At 40.4% G+C, this 13,131-nt stretch overlaps 1 pseudogene; it reads left to right on the top strand.

The window, feature by feature from the left end:
• Positions 1–2,943: 2,943 nt before the first annotated feature.
• Positions 2,944–6,319, top strand: LOC123050727 (disease resistance protein RGA5-like; annotated as a pseudogene).
• The last annotated feature ends 6,812 nt before the right edge of the window (positions 6,320–13,131 follow it).

The following is a 13,131-nucleotide window of genomic DNA, read 5'->3' as shown; positions in this document are numbered from 1 at the left end:
GGAGTACTCTGCCTTCAACCTCGAATTGTGTTCAAGGAGACAAGCTTGTTGTAATATGGTATACTAGTATGGGCCACAGATCGGACCTTGGTTCCTGTAATATACTACAGCCCAGGCCCCAATCCCTCTCTCTCGCTCTCTCGCTTTCTAGAAAGTATGAAAACACTTCATTTTAATAATGCCTGCTACATTTCTGATACCAAGACTATCTGCTAGTTTTTTTTAATATCTGACTTTGATCCGAAACTGTCATATAGAAGTGGAGGTGATGTCGCATAATCACTCAGATGTCGATCTGTTTAGAATGAGAAATCTTGACACATCTAAAATGCCCCTTCTTTATCCATGTAAGTTTAATGGGTTATTTCCTGAATTAAATACCACTGCTCCAGTTGTGCCCATCCAACGCTAACAGCCAGTCAGCCACTGGCTCGCTTCACCCCATTTTGTCTTATAAGAACTTTATGGTTTATATCGACAACATTTCATTACAGATTGCTTTCATCATATTAATTTTGTATTAAATCTCTTCAATTGTCACACCTAATAATAATTAATAAAGTCGCTGTATGCATTGCCCAGATGCAGAGGCCGGGGGTCATCCTCCTTTTCTAAAAAAAGACATGCAAATTAATTGTGTGTTACGATATACAATACAGTACTACAAGTCTGGTCGTTACCTTTTCTTCGTGTTTTCTTTGTCTCTTTATGTTTTTCCATATATACTCACCTTTTGTTGCACATTTGTTTACTCTGCCATTGGGTTTCAACAAAAAATTACCCTGAAATTGTTTTCTGATAGTAATCAGGCTCTTTATTGCTCAATGTACGGATTACACCTTTGATTGAATAACTTTAATCAGGAAAGAAATTCATGACTTACATCATAGCAAGAAGCAGAAACAATGCTAAGAGCTTCTTTGTTACTCACTGTAAAGTAATACAAGAGCATTTAGATCATTATTTTAGTGATGTAAACGCTCTTATATTTCTTTACAGAGGGAGTACACAAGTGTGGAGCAAATTTTGCCTCACGGTTAATATGAAGAAGCTTGAAACCCTGAAAGGATCAGCTCAAAATTTTCAGTTCGTTCAGAACGTGGACCTTCCTTCTGATCGAGCACCCCTGCCCTGCTAGTATGCCACAGGAAGAGTAAGGCGGAGCAATCAGTTTGAACAATGGCTTGGTGAACATTTCTATTGACAGCTGCTTCTATTTCCCTCTCTGGCAGTCAAGAGTTCGCTGATAAATGTATCCACCACTAGCAGCTGCCTGATACAGCCTTCCTCCATAAGACCCTGACACTTTCTCGCCAGACATAAACGGACCCAGCAGTTCGGTTTGCAACATCAAGAGAACCATCAGTGTTAATAATCATCCAGGCTTGGGGAGAAGGCGTCCAGTGTGCCGGCCGGCCTACAAAACTTGATGCCGAAATAAGGAGCTCAAGATTGGACACCAGTTCATCCACAAGCAGTAAAGATCTGATATGTTCATACTCCTCTCCATGCACAAATCTATTTCTGCTTAACAAATGCGCCAGAGTAGTGTGATCATATAAGCCTTATCATCTTTGGACATTGCATCGTCCATAGTGAAATCACTAGCCCAAGTGACTGGATGCAGCCTTGGCAACTTGAGCCCTCTCTCTGTTCCACAGTACTAGTATGAGCCTCAGATCGGACCTTGGGTTCTGTAGTATACTACAGCCCAAGCCCCAATCTCTCTCTCTCACTCTCTCTCTCTCTCTCGCGCGCGCGTGCGTGCACACACACACACACACACTTTCTATAAAGCATGAAAACACTTCTTTTTAATAATGTCTGCTGTATTTTTCTGATACCAAGACTGTCTGCCACATTATTTCATCTCCAGTTTTGATGCAAAACTTCCTAACTCATACAAAATCAGAGGTGATGTGGCATCATCACTCAGTTGTCAACCTGTTTACCAATGTAAATATTAGAATAAGAAATCGTGGCACATCTAAGATCGGAAAATGCTCCTTTTGTATCTTAATTCTGTAAAACAGGAGAGACTCTCTTTCTATTATGATTTACTCGACCATTTTCGAGGAAAAATAGGGTTAGAATTTAAAAATGTGTGAGCGCTTCAAACGAAGGCTGGGGGTATTCTTTTTATGAATGTGTAGACTGCACTTTGACAGCAGACACATTAGAAACAGACAAACCAGTAAGATTCCCGCATACTTTAAATCCTCATATGAGGACGACTGATTCAGATCTGAGCTTCATCTTGCTTTCACAGTGCTCATCTGTTGACTCCGAGCTCACACGCAGGCTTCTGAGGATGCTCTAGGTAATCACCATCTCCCCCTTGAGAAAAAATTCTCCTGATACTGTAAATTGGGTGCTTTCGCATATGCTCTTCTGGCATGATCTGTAGCTTGTTAACTTAAGAAACTGCTGTGGCTGCTGCTTCTTAATCATGTTTAGGATGCTGTTAAGTTCCAGCATGATATGTAATTGTTGTTAGGCTGTCATGTGACGACTATCTTGAAATCATTGCTTTCTCAACCTATTCATTTACCACTCATATTTTTCTTTCTTTCGGATTGCTGTATATCTGCTCTGAAACTGAAGACCAAGCTCCATAATTTCCCCATCAGCTTTTCGAAAAGTTAATTTCCCAATTAGTACGCTCACTGCTTCACTCTCCAACTCTCTCTCTCTCAATTCAAGACAGGTCTCCATCCCCACTTCTTTCTCCTTTCATTGAGGTCTGTCTGTTTGACTTCATTCTGAATTTCTACCGAAGTTTTAACTTCATGCTCCTGACTAATCATGTTGCTGTTCTTTAGGCAATGTAGTGCAAGACGAAGTTCTTCATCAACGCAGCAGATCGCCACCACCATCTTCCCTCTGCTGCTTCCTCAAACACCATCGGCCGGCTGAGAGGCTGAGCTATAGCGCAGGCCGGGCATGGCCCAGGCGGTGATTGGAGCGATAGGCACCCTCCTGCCCAAGCTGGCCGACCTAATCACCAAGGAGTACAACCTTCAGAGGGGTGTCAGGGGCGAGATCATGTTCCTCAAAGACGAGATGGAGAGCATGGAGACCTCTCTCCTCAGGATTTCTGAGGCTCCAATCGACCAGCCACTGGACATCCAAGTCAAGCTTTGGGCCAAGGCTGTGAGGGACTTGTCATATGGCCTGGAAGATAGCATTGACAAGTTCATGGTGCGCATCGAAACCGATGGCCGACCAGATAAGTCCCATAACTTCAGGAATTTCATTGATAAGAGCCTCAGCCTGTTGACCAAGGGCAAGATTCGCCACAAGATCAGCATCGATATCAAAGACATCAAGAGCCGCATCAAGGAGGTCAGTGACCGGCATGATAGGTACAAGGTTGACAATGTGGCTGCTGCCAAGCCCGTCGGTCCAGCTATTGACACCCTTCGCCTAGCAGCCTTGTATAGAAAGGCCACAGAGCTCGTTGGCACTGACGAGAAGAGCGTCGAGGTAATCAAGATGCTGACGGAGGGAGATGAGAGGTTTCGGAGAAATGTCTAAAGGTGGTCTCTATTGTTGGATTTGGTGGATTGGGCAAGACAACCCTTGCCAATGCAGTGTATAAGAAGATCAGAGTGCAAATCAGTATTCAAAAGCAAAATTTGCAATTCGACTGTGCGGCCTTTGTTTCCGTGTCTCTTAATCCTAATATGAAGCATATTTTCAAGAGCATCCTCCATCAACTTGACAAGTAGATGTACCAGAACATTAATGAAGCATCATGGGGCGAGCAACAACTCATCAGTGAGATAAGAACATTCCTTGGAAATAAGAGGTACGTTTGTGAATATTTGTTCCTCAATGTTCCGTATATGGATGCCACAAGGAAATTACAATAGTGCAGACCTCTCAAGTTTTTATTTTCTTTGCCATTTAAGTTGGTAAGCTTTGGGAGTCAGCATAGCTCAAATGGTTGGGGGAGTGGATGTACAAACCCAACACCTGAGTTCAAATCCTCACGGAGGCAAATTTAGGTTCCTATTTGTTCTTGAGGACCATGCTTTCCTTGTACTCATGCATTTATCCTTGAGGACTAGGCTTGGTGTGTAACCAAGATTTAAAAATCTTAGTACTCATGCTTAAAAAGGCTGTATGCATCGTCCCTAGTTGGTGTAGAGGCCGGCGAAGTAAAATTATCCCCCAGTTTTAATTTGTCGAAGAAAAGTTGGTAAGCTTTATTACACAGCTCAATTCTGCCCAATTAATGTATGACAACTCTTATGTAATATATGTATTTTGGTATCAATTGAAGGTACTTGATAGTTATTGATGACATATGGGATAAATCCGTCTGGGAAAATATCAAGTATGCATTGATTGAGAATGGATACGGAAGTAGAGTAATCACAACAACTCGGGTTCTTGATGTTTTCCTGCAAGCTGGTGGTGTATATCGGCTGAAACGTCTTTCTGTTGTCGACTCAAGAAAGTTGTTCTATCAAATAATATATGAGATGGAGAACAAGTCACAACCTAATCAATTGGTTGAAGTATCTGAAAGAATTTTAAAAAGATGTGGGGGAGTTCCACTAGCTATCCTTGCGATAGGTAGCTTGCTGTCTAGTGAAAAGGGAAGAGCACATACACATGAGTATTGGTCCAAGGTGTACAAATCCATCAGTTTGGGGCTAGACAATAATCATGATGATGTGAAGAACATGAGGAGAATATTATCTGTAAGTTACTCTGGCCTACCTCCGCACCTAAAGACTTGCTTACTGCATCTTGGTTTGTATCCAGAGGATTATGATATTGAAGCAGAACAACTGATTTGGAAATGGGTTGGTGAAGGTTTTGTGAGAAAAGAACAAGGGAGGGGCTTATATAAAGTAGGAGAGGATTACTTGAAGGAGCTAGTTAATATAAACTTGGTCCAGCCTTCATATTTAAATAGCCTTCGTCGTGTGCATGATATGGTTCGTGACTTCATCACTTATTTGTCACATGAGGAGAATTTTCTAACAACACCAGATTGTCAGCAGTTAGAGTATCTACCAAGTAAGATACGCCGATTGTCCTTGCAGACCAGGAATGAAGAAGTTGGTAATCAGCTGGCAACCGTGAGCTTGTCCCACGTGAGGTCACTTACTGTGTTTACTCCAGCTTTTAGTTTGCTGCCAGCACTCTTGTGTTTCCCAGTCCTGCGTGTATTAGATTTAGCTGAATGTGAAGTGTATAATACCCATTGGAATGATATATGCAATTTGTTTCACTTGAGATATTTGAATTTAAGGGGTACATCTATCACTAATATCCCGAAAGAGATCGGGAATCTACAATTTCTGCAAGTGTTGGACATAAGGTCTACCAAAATAGAAGAAGAGCTGCCGTCAACCTTTGCTCAAATAACACAATTGTTGTTAATCCACATGCTTAATAGCATCACTTATGCAGTGCCAAGATGGATGTGCTCCATGTCTTACCTGTTCTTCCTAAGTATCACACTGAAAACATTAGGAGAGGAGGACCTTCAAGTTCTCAGGAGCATAGTGTCTCTCTCTGAACTGGTCATACATGTGGAGAAACCTACACAAGGCAGAGAAAAACGGTTGACCACTGGCATTGCTTATGCATTTTTATGTCTAAAGATGTTCAGTGTCAAGAGTGACATCATGGAGTTGAGGTTTGGACGAGGAGCCATGCAAAGTCTCCAAACCCTCAAATTAGATTTTCAGGATGTGGAGGACACATCATTCAAGTTTGGTGATTTTGCATTGGGTTTAGAGAACTTTCCGTCGCTTGAGGATGTTTGTGTTACATTCAGTGAAGATACAAGCGAGAAGATTAGTAGTGTGGAAAATGCATTGAGGAAAGAGATAGATATGAATCAAAACAAGCCTAGACTGAGAGTTACAGATATGGGACGCCTCATGGTAACTACCATAATTCACACTGTCAAACAGTATATAGTTATTTTTTACTTGCTAATTTTTCTACCTTACTAGCACAAATGCCTGTGCGTTGCAATGGGAGGCTACAAAACTTACCTCCAGCAGGAATGCGGGCTGCGACCCCAAGAGCCTCCAGCACCCTGGTCGCAACGGACTGGCTTTGAAATGTCGAATGATACCTGAGAAGAAAGGATGTGGCGTCCGCGTGCAGTAGATCATCGGTGGCAAAATCTCTACTATGAAACTTAAGAAGAAAATTAACATGCAATCATGTTATTTCTCGTTCATTGCATAAACTTATTTGGGTTTAATCTCTCAAACTAAACCAATGATTAATTCTATGAAACAACATTCAGATAGAAAACATCATATCTCGCCAATTTGGGGTTTAATCAGGGATAGCTTGCTCCTTTATCACCCAAATATACATGTACTAGGAGAATATCTATTGGATAACAGAACGGAAGGAGAAATAATCAACAATGGTGGTGACCAGTAGCACAAGGAGAAATAATCAAGAATGATGTTTCCAGTAACATAAGGAGCATGGTGATAACTACATTGCAGTCGTCGCCAACCGAAAGCAACTGGCGCAACCCAGAATATAAACTGTGTTGTAACGGGAGAGAAAAATGCTCATATGCTCAACATCTGAAGTACATCAAATATTAAAAAAAGAGTCTGCAAAAAAGAAGTAGATATTAATTAATGCTAACAAACAAAACTAAGAAGACAGCTACGCATGATGCACATCATATCCGGTTGTATATATACAACCTGCAGATTTAAAATTTCAAACAATTTTGCAACTCAAACAGTTTGACCACTGACCATATCAACTAATCCATACAAAGTTCTTCACATAAAGGCAATTAGCAATCAGAAGAAAAGTTGAATGGCCAAATCTCTGAAAAGAAAATACCTGAAACGGTACATCAAGAATCTGATTACAAAATAAAAAAATAACTATATCTTATCAAATCATGTGACAAAGGAATCCCTCCGTATTAATATATTGTAGTATACACCAAGATCTCCTAGCTCTGTAGCACCTTTTGTTTTCATGCATGATGAATAGGAAAATAATGTTGAAATACTACTAACCATAAAACAAGATGACATATGTTGGCATATACAAACTACAAAAGCAAGTTAACACATCACACAATAAATGAGCAAACTCAGCAGGTCTCAACTGTCAACATGTAAGCCATAGCATCAGAGATGTTAGTGAGTGAAGTTATCTTTCCTGCACATCGACATTGTCATGTACCTCTTTGAATAGATATTTAACATGAGACTTGTGAAATTGTTTTCCTCGCGTGTTAGGTTGGTGCATTGTTACGGTAACAAAGCTGACGACCCATGTGGTAGATTTAACCTGGTGGTCATAATACATTTTGATCTATGAGTAAGAGTAGTGCTAAACCTCTCATATATATCCGTTGAAACCAAAAGTATACAAATGATGAATCAACGTGTAAGTTTAGCATTTTTTCGACCATTATAAGTTTAACACCAAATAATATTAAATCTATACAGAAATTTTAGCCCAGCCCAGGTCCTCTCAACCGCAGAAGGCAAGATGCGTCAATGCCGCGAGGGTTTCTGCAATCTCGCGAGATGACGAACTATTCTGAAAAGATTGTTTTCTTTTCTATACCAATGGGGCTGCGTTTTCAACCGTAATGAGGTAGAAATCTAGTACGTTTTGATATATAAGTAAGAGTAGTGCCAAACCTCTCATATCAATCCGCTGAAAACAAAAGTATACAAATGATGAATCAACATGTAAATTTAGCATTGTTTCGATCATTATAAGTTTAACACCAAATAATACTAAATCTGTACAGAAAATTTAGCAGCACAAAATGATTTTCATACATATACATGGGATGATATTTAGATGGATAATGAAATAACTATACATAAAGGAGGAAATTTTACAGCACCTCTGCATACTTATCGATTAATCCCCTATCATCTTCCCTTCTCATCTTTCCTTCGCATCTCCCCCACCATCGCCATGCCATGCGCTACAACTGCACCAAACATGAGCAGCCACATTATGAGATGGATTCAGAATAGTTTACCATTGCAGTAAGAAAACATTCCCTTACATATGGAGAAGACCTTGATTTTATATAAATTGTACAATGAGCAGTCAAGTAAGATGCACTACAACAGATCATGTTCAGTCCCAAGCATGCAAGTCTCTTCAAGTACTAATGATGAATGTCGTTCTTTATCCCCCATTCGAATACCGAAATAGCAACTTGGTTAGGAGAATAACACTATCAGTTAGAGAAGGTTCTTCTTGCTTATAGGTCATCAAGACCCAACTTCTGAAAACACATGAAATAGAAAATAAACTGTACTAAGGATGAATGAATCAACCGTGGCCTCGATGAATCAACCGTACCCGACGATCGCGGACAGGAGTCAACGATGTGTGCGCTACCGTCGAGGCGAGCATCCTTGTTGCCTCAACCCAGGAGACTCAATCCGTGCTTTATTATTAGGGAGAGATATACAATCTGTAAAAGTATTTTCTTGTTTCTCTTCTTAACCATGTAAAGTTTCATATTAGTACCTTTTCCCAATTATTTATGCATTTCAAATACTAGTTTTTGATAGGTTTACCTCATTTGCATCCATTATTCCGATACTTAAACTCTGTTGGGATCAATGTTTTTAATAGAGGGGTATGACATTCTACGTTTGGCGCTATGTTGAAGCTATAGCATGCTAAATGGTGCTAAATTGTGAACGATGCGTTTAGCGTGATGCCTCTCCAAACACCAGTGCTGAGATAGCAAGCTATTTAAAGTATGGCTGGGAACTGTTGGCTTGCACCATGGGTGGTAAACAGGATTAGGGGGAATTACCAGCATGCCGGTAGTTTCTACGAGGTTACTATGAGCTCGGTACTACTCTTAGTAAGGGGCTATAAATTAAACTTTGCACACTGTCAATACATGGAATCAAATAATAATAAAGGAAAGGAAGTAGCCTGATCATAGTATTTCAGACTAGTTTTCATTGCGTAAGAAAATGTTCCATCAAACAAGAGAAAATTCAACGCCTTGAGATTTTCTACACGGAAATAGCTTAGGAAATAATGGTTCTATTGTACACTTTTATGCTGCATATTAATAAAACACATAAATAGATTTTTTCTGAAAGAAATATTTTCTATATACAAGGTATGCATGGCATATTGGGTAACTCCTTAATATACAGCAACTCGTGTAGCATGCTTGCATGAACAAATTTTTCTTGTTCTATGAAAAGTCAAGATTAAATACTTATCATTCTTCCAAGGAGGTACGCGAGGTACCGTACAGTTTGTTAAATTCTTAGCCGCAGAAGATTGACTCGCATCTGCAGTAACCAAGTACACACAAGCGCAACCAATGTCATGGTGTGTTGATATGTTTTACGCTTATCTACAAAACAATTTTAATGTTCCCAATGTCATGTATTAACAGGAATTATTTCTCGCGTCCGCATCACCACCACATACATTGTGAGCTCCATGAAAGGTACAACTTGATGTCCTCTAAAAAGAATCTTCCTGAAAACTCAAATGTGGCCTTATTCAACTTTTGTAGAGGTTTGTCTTAGTAATTTCAATAGTAAATAGGTATCGATGGTTTGCAATCGATACATTTTCCGTGGGTATTACCGCAAGAGGAAATTTACAACATGGATGCTATGGCACATGTACAGTTGCACTAACTTAGAGAAGAAAAGAATAACATGCATGATAAAGTAATCCTCCATGTAGGTAACAGAAGAGTGGTAATGTAATACCACAGCACCTTAGTTACGGGTATACACCTGCACGTTTGTTTCTCTAAGTTTGCTGCTGAATGTGTCGTTTGGTGAATGTAGGTTTGTCAAAAAGCATAGTTGGCCTCGGTGGGATGCTGTCCCGTCCAAGGTTCAGTTGGAGACCTATCTCATGGCAATCAGGGTACGACCAGGAAACGAAGCCACACAGGCCAGGAGATCACCTCCAGGTTCAGTCGAAAGAGTGTACCTGCTCTATGATCCTACACTCAAACTGATCTCTCTCCGGTTACTGATTTTGCCGTGATACACCATAGATAAGTGCCTAAAGACTTCAGGTAGAGAAATAATTTGCGAGACACCGTTAGTGTACTCATTATCTGCACAAGGTGGTCGGATATTATGCTCCAAGTATGACTTCCGTAATATTTATCAATAATCATGCCTCGCTGCTCTCTAGCCACCCAATATAGGGTTTTAGAGCATGCCTCCACGGTTGATTGTATTGGCAGGAGTTCCAAGATGAGCACTGCTATAGACACGACACTGCGTGCACGATTCCTGCACGACAACATATATCACATAGTCCATGCATGTATGGAAATGCACTAAACGGCTGGATTCCCCGTTGTGCAGCTGTCGTGCAACCCTACGTCGTCCGCACAACAGTTCCATTCCCAGATTTGTTGGCATGCTTGATACCAGCTCATCTCGAGTAGATAACTAGATTGGGAGCAGTTTATATATAGGCCTTTCACTTGCAACACTTTTCCAAGTGAGATTTGCGTCTCGTGTTTACCCTCGAAATAAAGCCTTCAGAGATTTGGAGCTTTGCTCTCTAACACTAGCGGCTCAAGCACCTGGTAGTTTAGCCGCGAGTATGTTAGAGTTGTGTCAAATATTATTGTACAAGTTAGGTTACAGTTGGACTTGGAGTCGTATGGTGTATAGACAGGATATGGAGTCGTGTCCAAGTAGGACACTTGTATCCTAGACCTCTCATATATAGCGAGGGTAGACACATGATGTAACTTATGCCAACATAATAGCACAGACGCGTAGGGGGAGCCGGCGGTGTGTGCCGGCGCCCGGGCGGCCGGAGGTGCGTTATTATAGCAGTGTCATGGAGAGGAGCAGCCATAGGTCGTAGTTAGGCCCTGGGTATGTAGCCATGATGGTGAACCTCATTAACAAATCTCGGAGCCGTGCCTCATGTGATTGCTTGGTCCTCGGTAGATCGAGGGTGCCCTCGGATTTATTCTAACAGAGTAAATGACACTGGCGTCTGGCGATCCTAGAATTTGTCCGATGGGTGCACTTTAGTCACATAACTTGTAAAATGATAAAACCCATCACACAACTTGGGTTGCAGGTGCAAATAGGTCATCATCTTGCTAGGTAAGCCCCTGGCCGGGATTTTTCATAGATGTCATGCGCTGCACATGTGACCCTTTTTTTAGGCACGAAAATGGCCCTTTTGCCGAAAAAGGGTTTCACCCCCTTGTATCACAAAGCAACCAACACCGATCACATAGCAACTGCATGCTGGGGCGAGTAGCACAACAAGCCCCAAAAAATAAAGAAAGAAGAAGAAGAAGAAGAAGAAGAAGAAGAAACAAGTGCCAACAACTGCAGCTCGACAAAGCGCGGATGACCAGCCACCGCTGCACCCTCCTGATTTGCCCTACCATAGTCCAAGGCTCCAATGCGCCGCATGGTGGCTAGGAGTCTAACACGGGACCGAAGACTTGCGCGAGATCGGTGCTAGCCACTGCGATAGAACAGACCTGTCGACCGAAAGAACGACTGTTCCGAAATTAACACTGTTTGGCAAAATCCCGACTTTTATTTTCCAAATTTTGAGTAATTTTTTCAACATACAATTTTGTTCACAGACGCAAACAATATTATGAAAATCAAATTTTTTTTGAATTTCCCAAACATTTTTCGAAAACATGAATTTTTTTGAATTTCTCAACAATTCTTTAAACCACGAACAAATTTTCAAATCATGAGAACAAATTTTGATATGGAGAACCATTTTGAAAAATCACTAACAAATTTGGAAGCGTAATCATTTTAAAGCACGAACAATTTTTGAATCTTGAGAACAAATTTTTGAATGAAGAATAATTTTTAAAAATCTTGAAATTATTCGGAAGCGCGCACTTTTTTTGAATATGCGAATAAAAATATTGAAATCCCGAACATCTTCTGGACTTCGAAAGTGTTGAACATTTTTTATGAAACGTGAACAATTTTTGAATTTCGAGAACATTGGTTTGGAAACTGAATATATTTTGAAAACATGAACAAAATTTGAATATTTTTTTCTTTTTATAGGGAAAAATAAAAAGTAAAAAGAAATAAAAAAAATAAAAGAACAAGAAAACAAGAAAAAAGAAACAGAAAAAACTAAAAACTAAAAACGGGAAGAAGAAGAAAACAAAAAGGGAAATGTTTTCAAAACACAACAACTTTTAAATTTTCTAAAAATAATTGAGTAAAGAAAAGTAAAACTTAAAGCGAAAGGGAAAAATAGAAAGAGAAGAAAAATAAACAGAAAAGGGAAAAAGGAGAGAAAAGGGGAAAACAAAAACGAAAAAAGAACTAGAATAAAAAAACCAATTCAGGAATCTCAAAACCGTAAAAACTAAAACCGAGATCGCTGCAACTATTAATGGGCCGGCCATAATGCGTTGCTCGCGCTCTTGAAGTTTATGCCAAACCTCGGCAGCTTGACGCAGCGTGCGTCAAATCGGAAATTCCGAGAGCAACTAATTGATGAGCGCTTCTTCAGGAGCCTCACAACAATCAGTGCGACTTGACGCGCTCTCAACTACCCACCACGTGTCGCGCATTAGGCGCTCTCTACGGATTTTTTTTCACACGCGTTTTCTGCTTTTTAAACGGTTTTTTTCAGTGTTTCTGTTTTTCACCGGTCTTCCATAGCTTTTTGACAAAAGAAAATTCGGGAAAAAAATTGCACGAAAAAACGTGTATTTTTTTCTTCCGCAAGAGGCAAGGTTTTGCTTCCAAGAGAGGCACGTTTTTGCTTTCGCGAGAGGCACGACCATGACTCACGGAAACAGAAAAAAAACACGTTTTCTTTATTTTTTCATCTGCTAGAGACATGGTTTTGCTTTCACTAGAGGCACGACCGTGCCTCTCGGATACGAAAAAAACATGTTTTTTTTCTTTCGTGAGAGGGACGGCTTTGTTCTCGCGAGAGGCATGATTTTACTTTCGCGGGAGGCACGACCGTGCCTCTCGGATACGAAAAAAACATGTTTTTTTCTTTCATGAGAGGCACGGTGTTGTTCTCGCGAGAGGCATGATTTTGCTTTCGCGAGAGGCGCGACCGTGCCTCTCGAAAACAAAAAAACTGTTTTCAGTTTTTTTTTCTTTC

The sequence above is a fragment of the Triticum aestivum genome, chromosome 2D, assembly GCF_018294505.1.
Source record: "Triticum aestivum cultivar Chinese Spring chromosome 2D, IWGSC CS RefSeq v2.1, whole genome shotgun sequence".
In the NCBI taxonomy this organism is placed as follows: Eukaryota; Viridiplantae; Streptophyta; class Magnoliopsida; order Poales; family Poaceae; genus Triticum; species Triticum aestivum.
This window is presented reverse-complemented; position numbering and strand designations above follow the sequence as displayed.